This window comes from Sarcophilus harrisii, chromosome 3, assembly GCF_902635505.1.
Source record: "Sarcophilus harrisii chromosome 3, mSarHar1.11, whole genome shotgun sequence".
Classification (NCBI taxonomy): domain Eukaryota; kingdom Metazoa; phylum Chordata; class Mammalia; order Dasyuromorphia; family Dasyuridae; genus Sarcophilus; species Sarcophilus harrisii.
In genome coordinates this window covers 161239676-161256049 of record NC_045428.1, presented here as the reverse complement: position 1 = coordinate 161256049, position 16374 = coordinate 161239676, and positions in this window count along the sequence as shown.

Here is a 16374-nt window from a genome sequence, read left to right as displayed (position 1 = left end):
CACACAACTAGTAAGTATCTGAGACCAGATTTGAACTTAGGAAGTTGAGTTTTTCTGATTCCAAGTCTGGTACTCTATTCACTGCACCAACTAGCTACTCTCATCCTCTTGTTAAGGAAAAAAGATGAAAAAAAATTACAAAGCTCTTTCTTTTTTTTCCAAGCCTGGAAACATATTTCTATATTTCTCCAATCTATATCCCTTACTTTCCCTCCTAATAATAAATAATAATAATAATAATAATAATAAACAACTTCCTTTTGTGCAACTGAAAATATTCTCCCCTACATTTTTTTAGGATTTCAAATATTCTTTAATGAGGAAAAATGGCTTCTACTCCAAGAAATATCAGTTCTATTCTTGCCCAGTCTTTATAATTTTATCACTCCCTTTGAAATTTGCTCATAGATACTCTGACAGAAAAAAAAAAAAACCACAATCAACTTGTTTATACCTAAAGCATGAATATATAGATTTTTATTTACTCGTCATTCCTTGACAACTATTTGACTTTGTTTTTCAATTGTTTGGTTGTTACCTTAGTTTTTAAAATGAAATACACAAATTTCTCCTTTTGCAGAAAGTCCATCTTTTCCTTTGGTAACTGAGTTCATCTTTGCTAGATATGTCATTTTTGGAGTGCAAGCCAATGGGGAATATTATCTTCCAATTTTTCTTTGATTTTTGTTTTTTGCAAATATGTGTCTTAGACTGATTTTTCTTGGTATGTAAAGAACTATTTTTCTATCTCCCTATAATAACTGTTATTTGACACTAAAGTTAATTGATATTTTAATACTGAATTTTTGAAGTCTGGACACAAAACTTTTTAATTAAAGCTTTTGATTTTCAAAACATATGTATAGATAATTTTCAAAATTTCCCTTGCAGAACCTGTGTTCCAAAATTTCCCCCTCTCTTCTCTCCATCTCCTTCCTGATATAGTAAGTAATCCAATATATGTTAAACATGTGTAATTCTTCTATACATACTTTCACAATTATGATGCAATTATTATGATCTGAAAAAAATCAGATCAATAGGGAAAAGAATGAGAAAGAAAAAGAATGAGGAAAAAAATACAAGCAAACAATAGCAACAACAATAACAAAATGAAAACACTATGTTGTAATCCACACTCAGTTCCCACAATCCTCTCTCTGGGTGTAGATGGCTCTTCATCACAAGAACATTGGAATTGGCCTGAATAACCTCGCTGTTGAAAAGAGCCACATCCATCAGAATTGATCTTTGTGTAATCTTGCTGTTGCTATATACAATGATGTCTTAGTTCTACTCACTTCACTTAGTATCAGTTCATGTAAATCTCCCCAGGCCTCTCTGAAATCATCCTGCTGATCATTTCTTATAGAACAATAATATTCCATAACATCCATATACTATAACTTATTCAGCCATTCTCCAACTAATGGACATGCAATCAATTTCTAGTTTCTTGCCACTATAAAAAGGGCTGCTACAAACGTTTTTGCACATGTGGGTCCTTTTCCCTTTTGGATCAAAGGATATGTACAGTTTGATAGCCCTTTAGGCATAGTTCCAAATTGAACACAATATTTCTTAACCTCCAATTTCCCTCTATCAGGTTATTGTGGATTCTATTTCATCTCTAGTTTGCCAGTAAATCAGAGCCATTTTCTTGCATGATTTCATGAAGAATATAATTATTATTTATTGTTTCAAAATTTTTTGAAAGTACCACAATCCTCAGATTACATATTCAAATTATACCTTAATTTCCACATTTTATGAAGATATATTTTCTTTGATCAATTTTGTTTAGTTGATCTTTCTTTAAGTTCTGCATTTTTTGTGTTCTAAATGTATTAATCCCTTTTTCAGAGTATCTGTTTTGAAGAGCTCTGACATTTCCTCTAAATGCCCTACTCTCCTGTCTAATTTCTTCTTTGAGAACATTTCCTTTGTTTTTCCCCCTTGTTTATGCTATCTTTGTTTCTTATTTTAATTTTATTTGTTTCATAAATCATTCTGGAATTGCTTCAAGATTTTGTTGTCAATATCTAAGACTGTATAAAATTTGTTTTAAAATGTTCTGTTTTACAAGAAAATGTTCTGTCATTTTCCTTTGCTCTACAATATTATTCACTATATTAGATCCTTTTATTGATTATTGCCTCATGTTTTTTTTTTCATCAATCTGCTGATTTTTCTACAATGTATTTTCATTGTTAAGTTCCCATATTTTCCCTTTGTTGTCTATTTTCATTCCTTTACTATTTCTGGTATATTTATTTTAATTTTAGATTGTATGTGGATATAAGTTTAGACATGACTCTTAAATTAGAATACTTTGCCAGAAGTGATTCAATACTCTGATTCAGAAATTACTCCAACTTTAGTAACTAATCATTTCCTGTCAATTAAGATGGACTCAGCTTTATTTTTACATTTTGTGCTAGCTATGTTTATTAATTCCAAACTCTTCTCTTGAAGAGTTTCTCTTCTCTTTTTCTTCTCTAATTGCTCAAAATAAAATGATTTTTTTTTTAAGTTCAAAGACTCCAGGTAAAGAACTCCTGAGTTAAAGATTTAAAATCTCACATAATTTTAAAAGCAGTTACCCCAAATCAACTCAACGAGACAGCTGAGTATTATTAGCTCCATTTTATAAATAAGGAATTCTAGGTCTCCCAACTCTGTAACTGTGTTTTGTATACTTTTCTGCTTTTTGTTTTTGCTGAGGCAATTGGGGTTAAGTGACTTGCCTAGGGTCACACAGCTGCAAGTGTTAAGTGTCTGAGGCCAAATTTGAACTCAGATCCTCCTACTCTCAGGGCTGGTTCTCTATTTACTGTGCCACCTAGCTGCCCCTACTTTTCATATATACTTGTCAAAAGAACTACAAAAATTATACATAAGCTAGTGAAAAACAAAGAGGGAATATGAGATATATTATTTTAGGTGAAATGCTAAATATTTTCTCTGCCTTTCAAATCTGTCACAAAACATTTTCTACACAAAAACTAATAACTATTCTATTTAATCTCTAATATTTGTTTCAACCATACTTTACATGATTACAAACTACTTGCGTTCAAGGATTATGTATACATTACAGTGTAGCACAATACCTGAAACATAGTAGCCACTATTATATTTATTAAATAAATGTTAAAAAGAATGAATCATGTGTTCTGGAAACCACATCAAGAAACAACTACTCATTATGCAACATATAAAGCTATATCTGGATTGGGAAATATAATGCATGCTAAAAGCAAGGTAGCTATTTTGAAGTACAATTTATATTACTGTAAAACAAAAGGTGAATTTACCATAGGTATTTTTTGTTTTAAAATATTACTAAAAATTAGAAAAACAAAAGATAGTTTACCTCTCAGATCTGTGGAGAAGGAAGGAATTTATGGCCAAAGAAGAACTAAAGTACGTTATTGAACATAAAATAGATAATTTTGATTATATTAAGTTAAAAAGGTTTTGTACAAACAAAACCAATGTAGACAAAATTAGAAGGGAAGCAATAAACTGGGGGGGGAATTTACATTCAAGAGTTCTGATAAGGACCTCATTTGACTCAAATTTATAAGAATTCAAGCTATTTTCCAATTGATAAATGGTCAAAGGATATGAACAGACAATTTTCAGATGAAGAAATTGAAACTATTTCTAGTCATATGAAAAGGTGCTCCAAATCACTCTAAATGCAAAATAAGACAACTCTGCAGTATTAATACATATCTCTCAGATTGGTTAAAATGACGGGACAAAATAATGATGAATGTTGAGAGGGATGTGGAAAGCCTGGGATAGTATACATTGTTGGTGGAGTTATGAACTGATTCAACCATTCTAGAGAGCAATTTGGAACCATGACCGAAGGGCTATCAAACTGTGCATACCCTTTGATCCAGCAGTGTCTCTACTAAGCTTATATCCCAAAGAGATCATAAAAGAGAGAAAGGTCTCACTTGTACAAAAATGTTTGTGATAGCTCTTTTTGTAGTGGCAAGAAACTGGAAACTTGGAGAATGGCTGAATAACTTATGGGATATGAATGTTATAGAATATTATTGTTCTATAAGAAATGATCAGCAGTATGATTTCAGAGAGGCCTAGAAAAACTCACATGAACTGATGCTAAGTGAAATGAGCAGAAGTTGGAGATTATTGTATATGGCAACAACAAGATTATACAAAGATCAATTCTGATAGATGCGGCTCTTTTTAACAGTGAGATGATTGAGGCCAGTTCCAATAATCTTGTGATGAAGAGAGCCATCTACACCCAGAGAGAGGACTATGGAAACTGAGTGTGTATCACAACATAGCATCTTCACTCTTCCTGTTGTTTGCTTGCCTTTTGTTTTTTTTTCTCTTTTTTTTCCTTTTTAATCTCATTTTTCTTGTGCAGAATGATAATTGTATAAATAGATATACATATATTTGATTTAGTTATAGTTTAACATGTTTTTAAAAGATTGCAAAAATTCATCTTAATGATACTTTATGAAGAAATTTAATTAAAACACTAAGAATATATACATATATAGTTATACTTCTGAAGTAATAATATATTATTTTACAATAAAATAATTCTACAATCTCCCAACTGTCTTTTTTCTAATTAATATTATTTTAAAATGTTCATTTTTGCATTGACTGTCAGAAATGACGATTTTTAAAAACCAAATAAAATTTTAAATGGCTATTCTCTTTTTGATTGATTTTTAAAATATATCAAATTTATGCTATAGCATCATCATCATCCTTAACAGCCAGAAGTATTGTTAAGCACTTAGTCTGTGCTAAGTTTTGCCTAGAGGCTGATGCCTCTGAGAGTTTTTGTCATCATTAGCAACACTATCATCACTGCTACATGCATAAATATACATACACAATACATAATATAGGTATATATGTATTTGATTATACATATATAACTACACAATTCATAGATAAAACAACTTATATTTTTTTGATTGTGTAAAACTTTATTTGGTCTTCACTACAATCATTATCCTTATATTACTGCTGGGGAAATAGAGATTGAGTGGTTTTCTTGTGGTCATACATACATTCAGATATATATACAAAACTAAAATGAATTTTTCTTGATTGAATAAAAAATATTCAGAACTGAGTAGAAACAAACCTGTACACCTCCTTAAATGGATAAAAACCACTGTGTGAGAATACATCATACCTTAAAAAAATTCACATAAAAAGTGATTTTCTGTACCTAATTCTGACAATAAGAACAAATTCTTGATTTTTTTCCTTTAATGGGCCACTTTTATGAATTCATGAAACTAGGACAATTATATAAAGAAACATTATGGAAAGTTTCTTTCATCTTTTTTAAATTTTGTATGTCAAATGTGAAAATTATATAAAATTTGAAGATCTTCAAATAATCAATCCCCCCCAATTGTTAAAATCTAACAAGCACAAAATCTCCAGTTGTTATATATGAATGTACTTTACCAAAAAAACTCCTCAAGTTATGGGTTCATTTTAATGTGTCTTTACAACACTGATACAAAAGAAAACAAAAGTATGAGTTTCAAATGATGATTTACTCACTTTCATACAATTACTCACATGTATAGAAAGTCTAGCTGTGAGCTAAGCCCACAGTCTAAGCTGTGAACATTTGTTGATAAGTTAGCCAAACTGTAGCTACCATACTTAGTAGAAAAATAAGAGCCTCGTGAGCACAAATGGAAAATGGACAAAAAAATGTAATAACATAAGCATTTAGCATATTTCTTGAGAGAGGGGGAAAGAAGTCCAGAATTATATTATAGTTAGCCCAGCACCACCATAATTTCAAACAGCCACAGTGATGCAACAGAAGTCTTGAAAATGATGAGTATCAGTTGGTTGAACAAATTATGAGACAATGGTGGTTAGGAAAAGGAGGAAAATTAAATTGTCACACAAAATGACTGAAAATTTTCACATATTATGGTCAAAGATCAATTCATGTAGAAAGGGGATATGCAGTCACAGTGAGCCTTGAATGAAATATCTATTGTGTGGTCCAACTCTTACAGAAGATGAGGATAAAAATCAGAGTTTCAATAAATATCTGGGTTTAGCATATACTGTTTCAAGTTAGACAGAGAATACAGACAAAACATAGCATTGGGATATGAAAGCTGGAGGTCAGAATACAAAAATACAAACTTGGAGGAGAAGAGAGTTGGAAGTGAAGTCAGAAGGTAAAGGCATGAAACAAGATTCAAATACCACAATTTTACCCCCCAAAAAGGGCAGTGTCCAACCCAAGATACCATATATAAATGGTCTTCACAGCAAGGTAATTATGATACAGTGGTTGATCCCCAAATAAGAGTTGTGTGCTTTTTGATAGCACCTAAATTAAAATGTTCAGTTCCTGGTAATGGAATTACCATTATGAGAAATTAAAATCATTCAAGCTAGAAATTTAAAAGAATTTGTGGAATGGTTAATGTGTCTAACAATTAGCCATTTTAGAGATGTAGTGTTAATTTTTATTTCTATTTATTGTCTCCAGGCAGTCACAGGATAAATTACTGATAGAAAGTATGCCACAAGAATATAACATTTTATATCTGGAAAAAAGTTTCAGAAAATTCCCATTCCCTGAATGACTTAGCAAAGTTACCTCCCAATTAACAATTCATTGATTTTTCCATCTTAGCATCTTGCTTCCTATTTCCTCTTTTAAAATGTATGTTGCTTTTGCTCTTCCTTTCCTAATTGTCCTTTGTCCCTCTTTAGCTACCATCCTTTCCCCAAGTTTTAATATCTTCTGTCTTCTTATGAAGGGTGCTGTTATCATCCATTTTTATATTTTAAAGACAAACAACACTTTTATTTATTGGGAAAAGTGAAATGAATCATAAGAAGGAAGCAATAAGCCATAAAGTAGGAAAGGCCAGGGAATTAGGTCTGTTTCCTTGGATAAGAAAGATCGAAAGCATATTATATAAAAGACTAAATGAAAGCAACTTCTTCCCAACTATCCGCATAATAAATTGCTCTAAGATTAACTGGAGCACATATGAAAATCTAATGCTATCTTCCAACAAGTGATCCTACTCTTTCCTTGAATCAGTTTATCCTTTCCTTCCTTCTGCTAATCCATTTCATAGTTTTAGGTAAGAATAATGGATCAGAGGAATCACTGGATCAGGGGATCAAACTGAATGAGTAAATCAACCTAATGAAATAATAGGGTAGAAGCAATTGTTAATCATAGTGGAGGGTGGAAGAAAGAGAAATCCCTTCTCTTTGCAAATCTTTGATATACTTTAGGAGCAAGGCAAGAGACAAAAAATAATTCTTCATAACTAAGCATCCCAAAGAATGACTTTCTTTTATTTTTTATTTATGTAATAAAATAAGCATTTCTCTAAAACAGTATGATAAAAAGATTATTACATACAAAACTGGAAATCTATTATGTATAACTTGCTATTCCTTTTAAACATATAATAATCATGTAAATTCTTCCCCCCACCCTTTTTTTTTTCTTTTCTCACCCTAGAGATGGCTATCATTAGAAATAAAGAGGTATGAGTGTGTGTGTGTGTATGTTTGCGTGTGTGATTATTCTTCTATTTATCAGTTCTTTTCTCTGGATGCAAAAGCATCTTTATATGTCCTTTACAATTAATACAAACACACACACACACATATATATATACACACACACATTTATGGTCAAAATGATTTACTCATTCAAAGTTGTTCTTAATATAATATTGTTGCTACGGGATACAATGTTCTCTTGGTTCTTCTCATTTTGCTCATCATTATTTTGTGCAAGTCTTTCCATATATTTTTAGGATCCCATCAATTGGGGAATGGCAAAACAAGTCATGGTAAAGTTGTACTGGAATACTATTGTGCTTTAAGAAATGATGAATTTCTTTCATAGGGTTCAAGGAAGAGTGCCTGATTCTTCTATAAGTCAATCTTTAGGAATTTCTTATGTGCAATAAATTTGATTCTTAATTATTACATATTTAACAAGTGCCCACTATATAATAACCTCTGTGATAAGTGTTAGGGTAGTATATACAAAAGAAAATGAAACAAACAAAATAGCCTAGGCTCTTAAGGAGCTCACAGTTTAATGGGGTAGACAAATTGAAAACAACTGTTTACAAATCAGATATATACAAATAAATTAGAAATAGCCAACAAAGAGAACACAGTTGCATTAAGGATATATCAATAAAGGCATCTTAAAAAAAAAAAGGGAATTTTACCTGGGATATAAAGAAAACAGGGATCCAGAATATGGATATGAAAATGAAAAAAATTCCAGGCATGAAGGGTTAGATGAAGCTGGGAGATGGAATGTCTTCTGCAAGAAATAGCTAAGATGTCACTGGATGACACAATAAGTGAGAGGGAGTAAGATATAAAAAGAAGGAAAGATAGTAGGGAGGAGTAGTAAACGACATTGGATACCAAACAGGGAATTTTATATGATCCTAGATGTGATAAAGAGCCATTGGAGTTCTTTAAATATGGGAATGATATGATCAAAAATTAAATTGACAAATGACTGGAGAATGTATTGAAATGGGAAGAAATTTGAGGCAGGTAAAATTGAAGTTGCAATTGAAGGTAAAAATCAACATAAAGCAGCAATAATTGTATATAGTATATGAGAAAGAATGAGGAGTTGAGGATAATACTTGGATTTCAAGCCTCCCTGACTGGAAGGATGATGATACAGTTGCAGTAATAAGAAAGTTCGGTATGTAGAGGGTACGAGACAAAGATGATGAGTTTCTGGAGGTGACAGGTAGGCATTTAGTTTATTGAAAGGGGTGACTGAGGGTAATATGGTCAGGCACTGGATTGGGAGATCCTTTCAATTTGATCAGGGACTAACAATAAGTCATATCTTGTAATTTCATTGTTGATTTGTAAACACATTTTGATCTTGTTTGGGACTGCTCTGATGTCACCTTACCTACATTCAGTTAGTGCCTACATATATATCTCTATATAGAGATATATAGAAAGACATATATATATATATATATATATATATATATATATATATCCTCCCTTTAATGTCTAATGGACATGTCCAAGCCTGAACAACTCAGTTTAAAATCATTTACTCCTACAGTACAGCTAAGTGGTCAGTATCTTGCCATCTATATTATCTTGAATTTTCAGCATTGGTTTTGGTTGTAATGGGATTGTCATGATACAATATTTTTAGGAGGATTTTTTAATGTGTTTAAGCTTTTAGTTTTAAAGTTTACTTTTTTAAATTGTTGAATATTTGAAAAATGGCTAGACTTCAACAGTATTGTTGTTAGTTTTCAAAAATATTCAAGGAAGTGATATAATGGAAAGAGCAGTGAATTTGGAATAAGACTATCTGCTGCTAACTCCCTCTGTGAGCCTAGTAAATATCCTTTACAGGTCTTAATTTCTTCATCCATAAGATGAAAGGTTTGGTAGTCTACGGTGCATAGAGCTAAGATTAAGTGCATAAATTGATACACTATCTAGCTAATAATGAAATAATTCAATTTTCTCATAAAGCATCTTGGAGTTATGGGGGAAAAAAAGGTGACAAAAGTGACAAAATTGGTTATTCCCCTTGAATTAGGAATTCATACATTGCATATACTTAAATAAGATCAAAAATAGAAGAAAAATTATCCAAAATACACCACTTTATTCATTCATAAAGGGATTTCTTTTGATAGCAAGAAGTAGAAATGGTAGATGCTCTTTAACAGGAGAATAGTTGAACAAACTATCTATATTAATTCAAGATATTATTGCATGATAAGAATGGTATATGATTTATGAGAGTGAGGAGCTAAGGATAATACTTCGATTTCAAATATGAAAATTCAGAGAAGAATAAAAAGTATGAACTGATAATAAAGTACATGAGAGAGTAATATAATGATACCTCTGATATAAATGAAAAGTATTAAATGGAAACTGAGTTCTAAGAAATTGTAGTAATAACCAATTTTGGTTCCAGAAAAGAGAAAATGAAGCAAGTCTCTCAACTTTTGGCAGAGATTAAGCGATCATGGAGGTACAATTTGAGAATACTGTTTTGTTTGTTTTTTAAAGATACTATTGCTTGGAATTAACTTTTTATTTTGTTATAAGGGATGTTGTAAAAATATATCCCCAAATCCCTGATATAAAAACAAAAGGCATCAGTAAAACAAAACAAATTTTAAAATAACAGAAAGGGGACCTAAAAAATGTTTTTTAAGGTCCCTTCCAGGTCTACATTCTATGATTTCACCTTATCCAATATCCATAGGCACAGTTAAAATAGAGCTTCTCTCTTAGTCCTTGTTCATAAAAACTGACAAACTAATTCTAGAATTTTGAAAACTGGAAAGCAATTTAGAGAACAGTCTAACTGATTAATTTTGCAAATTTAGGAAACTAAGGCTCATGTATGTTTATATGCCACAGTAATAATAAATTAATTAAGTTGGTTAAAGAAGGTCTTCAAATTGTTATTCCAGTGTTATTTTGATTAAATTATAATTGCCTATGAGATGGAAAAGGCAAACAAGAGGAGCTAAACTACTTTCATTATCTTATAACTAATCAGCAATTAAACAATTAATAAATCACAAAAATCCCCTAGGTGAACTCAAACTTTTTTGCATGGGTAAGGATCTGACATTAGGATACACAGCTGAAAAATTTCTTGCACTTATATTTCAGTTCTTCTATTTATAGATTTTCCAGGTTAATTTTTTTTAAAGTTCTCATGAAATCTAGGCAACTATTTTTTTCTTCAATCTAAAAAAACGACCTTGAAATAAATGAAATGTTATTACTAAGAGTATTTGATTAAAGCTCCTTACCATAAAAGAAAATAGAAAGCTTTTTTTTTTTCTTTTACTATAACCATTTCTCTGTAAGCAATTACTAACCTGGAAAACATATATTGACTTTCAAGACCTCTTGATCTTTTCAAAATTGATGTGCCTTATTTGTATAATATGTACTTGTGGCATATACATACCTTATTATTATTAAAATAATCTTATTATGTATTATTAAGTTTGAAAATTGCAATCTAATCACAACAAGGGACATTATTTTAGCAAATAAATCAGGGAAGACATAAAACTATTTTTCCACTATGAAATTAACTGTAGATTATAATTAATCCAAAGTGAGAGAATTAAGCTTTTACTTTAAGAATGTGGAAGAAAAGACACCTAATAAAAAACAACAAAAAAATCATATGGCAAACATTTTAATTATGTTTTAAGAAACAGAATAAAAGGGAACAGGCTCTCTGATATATGTAATTTTAAAGAATTCTACTTGTAATTTTTTATTTAGCATTTTTTTAAACATCCACATCAGGGGATGCTGAAGAGGAATATTAAAAGTTATTGTAACACTCAGGTAGAATCTATCATCAGAAAGTATATTTTCACCATGTTTAGTATCATCAGTAAATAAATATCCTAAAATTGAAAGGGGGGAGGGAACAGGGTAGTGTTCTAATATTCCTTTGAAAAATCAATAATTATTCTGCTCTCAGGGGTTTCTCGTCTCTTTTCTTTTCTTTTCCCTCCCCATTTTTGTTCAGCAACAATTCCTACCTAACCAAGACTTGACTCATTTCTTGTTTTGTCTCTTACACTTTTAATCAAACTGGAAATTTCTTAAATATGTAATTTGATTTAAATATCTGTTCTTTGCAGAAAGTACTTGGATTTGAAGAGGGAGAACATTCCTCTTAAACAGACAAAAAAAAAAAGATTCAAAATTGATATTACTCTTTTAAAATAAGGAAAATCATTGTCATAAATTATTTTAAAACTTACAATGTGGAATTCCTTTAAAAAAAATAATAGTGTCTGAAAGTAGTTATAGGAAAATATAGGGGAGAAAAAGCTATTTCTCAAGCAATACTAGTTTGAGATTGAAATGAAATGAAATAAAAGTTTAGTTTTGGAAGCTTTCCCTGCAGGTTGCTGATGTATTTTCTTTATTTCATTCAGTAAAAATTTGATACTGAATAACTGTATAAGTATTTAGTGTTTAAATATTTAATCGCTACAAAACTTCATAACTTCTTTTAAGAGACAGAACCTACTGAAATCTTATTGGCAAGAAATATGGGACTGAAAAAGATACAAATTCTATTTGTGCTATAAAATATCATCTCACCTTTTTTTACAAGGCACATATACCAATAAATAATGCAAACATCCAATGACTCCAAATGCCAACCACCTGCATAGTAATTTTTACTGTGAGAATTTATGTATCAGATTTGAAATGGTATATACTGTTTTTAAATGTGATATGAATTTTAAAGGTGTTGAGGACAACAAAAGTGAAACCAGAAAAATTTCATCAGGTTTTAAAGAAATAGCTTATTTCATTTTAATATTTGTTTTGAAAAGGGCTAGGGGAAAAATTACACCACATTAATGATTTTATGATAATTCAAAAGATATTCCAGTATAAAATTTAATTTACCAATGTTTTCAATTTATTAAAAAAAAAATTTGCTTGGATCACTTTTTATCAAGACAGATATTCTTCACAAACACAAACAAAAACAAACAAAAACCAAACCAAACCAAACTACCATAATGTTTATAGTAGCAAAGAAGGATTAGCAAAATCAAAATTTAAGGTCTACTATACTGGACCCTCTTATTTGGAGTTTAAGTGAATTAAATTTTTCTAATTCCTTCAGGCATAAGTGCCTGGAAGCAAATTATACCAATTTCAGATTCACAAATTTGTGTGAATATCATGATTTTGCATTTCCTAAAGAAAATTAATTTCAGTTTTTAAAAGATTACAAAAGTTCTAATGAAAGCACAAGGCATCAAAAAATTGAAAAGCAATAATACTCAAATAATTTGGAATCCTAAGTTTGTTATATCATTAGGTTTTCCCCCAACCTTAAGTTAGATGATATATTTTTTGCTCTCTCTCCAATCCCAATTATTATTTGGTAATAAATTAAGCCAAGTTTTTCACTTGGTCTATCATCCTTCATGTACACTCAATTGTAATAGCAATGAATAAATGGAAGATCTTCACTCTTTGTGCTGGTTAATAATTGAAGCAAATCCAATTAGACGAGAGGAAAAGTTCAAGATTTGGATTTAAAATGTGTTATGCCTCCCTGATTCTTGGCTATTTTATTTACTCAAAATTACTGTATGATAGTAACCAGGAACTTGTTTTCTTAAGCTTTTCTTAAATATTTTCCAACTACCTCAAAATCTTTCTTTTGATTAATTTCAATAATATTTTGAAATAGTTTTAAAAATCAAATATCAAAAATGTCAGAAAACATATAGCCATACTTTCTTAGTTAAACCAGAAATTCATAAAACTTAATCATAAACATAAGATAAATGTGTAAATTTTTATTAACAGAGTTCTTAAATTTCATCATCTTTAAATAAAATTTCTTATGAAGAATATCTATAGTGTTTCATTAAATATTTCCCCAAAACAAGTTTTTCAAAATTATAAATCTTTTTTGGATATTACTTTTTGTGAGTAATTAATAATAAACAAATTGAAAAGTGTGAATATTAATTCAAGAATATGATTTTTTACTTACAGATTTTCTATACTTCATTTTCCCCTGATCACTGTCAGAAAATATTATTTTTGCCTCAATTTGTTTCAGAAAAATGTACATTCATTTAATCAACTTTCTATACTAGATGCTGATATAACAGAAATGCTAGTGCTGAATCTGGCATTGAAAGAAATTTTACCAGTTGGTGGCAGCATTCACAAGAGTGGATCACGTTTCCTCTGTTATCTTTGTGTTGAATTTCAAAACAACTCTTGAAAACAGTCTAATAAGGAAAGCTTAGAACAGTACATGAACAACTACAGAAAAGTAAAAGGTTTCCAGTTATAATATAGTTCAATAACACAATGAAACATCTAACAAGTAGCAGGATTGTTTGTGTCTTATTCTCTGTCTCATAAAGCACTCTACTGAATGTTAAGTCAGTAAGAATTCTGCCACTCACAAAAATAAATTGTTCGAAGACCTACATGCTGATCTTTCCCTTTGGTAATGTCTGAAATATATTCCACTATACCCTAAATCCTGGATGATCATCATTGCTTATCCCACCACAAACACACACACCACCACTACCACCACCACCACCACCACTCTCCTCTAAAAAATATAGCTGTGTCACTTCGAAGACATATTTCATTTTATCTGCTACTGATGATCTTAAGATTGAGAGGCAGACAATTTTGTTCCACTCTGACTAGAAAAGAGGCAGTTTTATACTCAGCAGCAGGAGCCACAAACAGCAAGCAGTATACAGAGCATCAATTTGATCATGCAAGACATGAGCCTATTATATTACAGAGGACATGTATTCAAAGGAAAAGAGATATTCCAAGGAGAAAACTCCCATGTTATGATGATTCACTAATGTTATTCAGGCTCAAATGTTTAATTTTCACATCAATCATTGAACACTGAAGGACTTTAGGAAAGCCCTAGAATTGGCTGCTAGCAGTAGGTTCTTTATTTATTTATTTTTTAATAACTCTTATATGGCATAGAATTGGTTCTCTCACAGGTTAAGAAATCAAAAGACAAAAAATGCACCATTTCCGCATTAAGGTGGCCTCAGTTCTAAACTGTAATTCTTCTTTTACTAGGTATGTTTTGATATTTACTTAAAATCAATTGCATCTACTATTCTTTTTTAGAATAGCCCCAAACACTCAGTAATATTAACTTTACAGCAAAATAAATAGGTAACAATTTGGAATTTATAATTTTTTGAGAATTCAATTTATCTAATTCTATATATTTTCAGAATAGAGCATTATCCAAATAAGTCATTTCAGTTTGGACAAGCATGTACATATCTTAAGTAAATAGCATTTTATATAAATTTTGGAAATATAAAATTTTAAAGGCCTTATTTGTTTTTCTGTTCCATTGTTAAATTCAGATTCTGTAACCTATATATATCTATGTATATACATAGATATATATATATAGGTACAGAATCTGAATTTAACATATATATATATGTTAATATATACATATATATTCAAATATCTTAAATTGTAGATTATCCTAAAGAACAGTTAGTCTATCATTTAAATTGGACTGTTGCACTTATGCTCAGTCAGCATGTTACAAAATTCTTGCGAAATTTCAGTTGAAAAATATTAGCAAATGGAATTTGTAAAGAAAAAACTTGCTGTTTAAGTGGACAGGAGTCACATTATGAACAAGAGGAATAAACTTTTTTTTCTTGCACAGAGTTCATTCAACAGAGAAATGGATATTTAAAAACAAACTACTCTACCAAGCCATTAATTACTGTTATTAGAAGTATAATGTAATGCCTATTTTTAAAAGATTAAAAATAAAAACCTTTGACAATGAAATGTGTTCTAAAATTTATTCTAGGCAAAAATTTTAAACACAATCTTAGTATTTATATATTTTAAAACCCTAGACAGTAGAACATGGTCAACCTACGTTTATTAAGATTAAAATATAGTGGATATTAGAATACTCAAATTTACCTTCTAATTACCATAAATGCTCTTTTTATTTACTTTTCATTCATAAAATAACACCTAAATAACTCAAAGGAGAGAAAATATGTGGAATTCTCTTATTATGGGATTATGATGCATGTTATTTGCCTTAATAAATACAACTATAGGAAAAACCATTGTTCTAGAAAGAACACTGATTTATTTAAAATAGAAAAATATTTCTAAACTGCATGAAGGGCCCCTTTTGCTACATGACATAAGCACTTTATTATCCTACAGAAAGGTTGGGGTGGGGGGGGGAGTGCCAACGAAAGATCTTAGGGCCTGAGAAAAATTTTCAACTAGGCTGTGTGCTGGCAGCAGGCCATTCAACAGTTCTCAGTCTTTCAGCTTAAAGCATATTGGGCAGGAATTATTAGCTGACTTTTGCTGAAAGATTATGGGAGAACAGTTAGAAAAAAATAAAGTGTAGAACAGATCCTAAATTACTAAATATAACATGTGTGAGAAAAATAGAAACAGACAGGAGACAGAGATACAGAAGGAAATAGAGACAGATAGAGGGAGAGAGTAAAAGAAAGAGAAAGATCTCACCAGGAATTTTCACAGAAAAAAAAATGAGAATGTATTGACCAAAAAAAAAAAAAGAGAGAAAGAAAAATACTTCAGCACGTGAGGAATAAGATTGGAATAATTCTGAATACAGAATTTCTTGGCTTCAGCACCCTGGAATAAACTTCCTAATATGAGTTGAATATACACCTCCCATATTTTGAGGTATAAGGGCATCAGGCTTAAAACCAGTTTTTT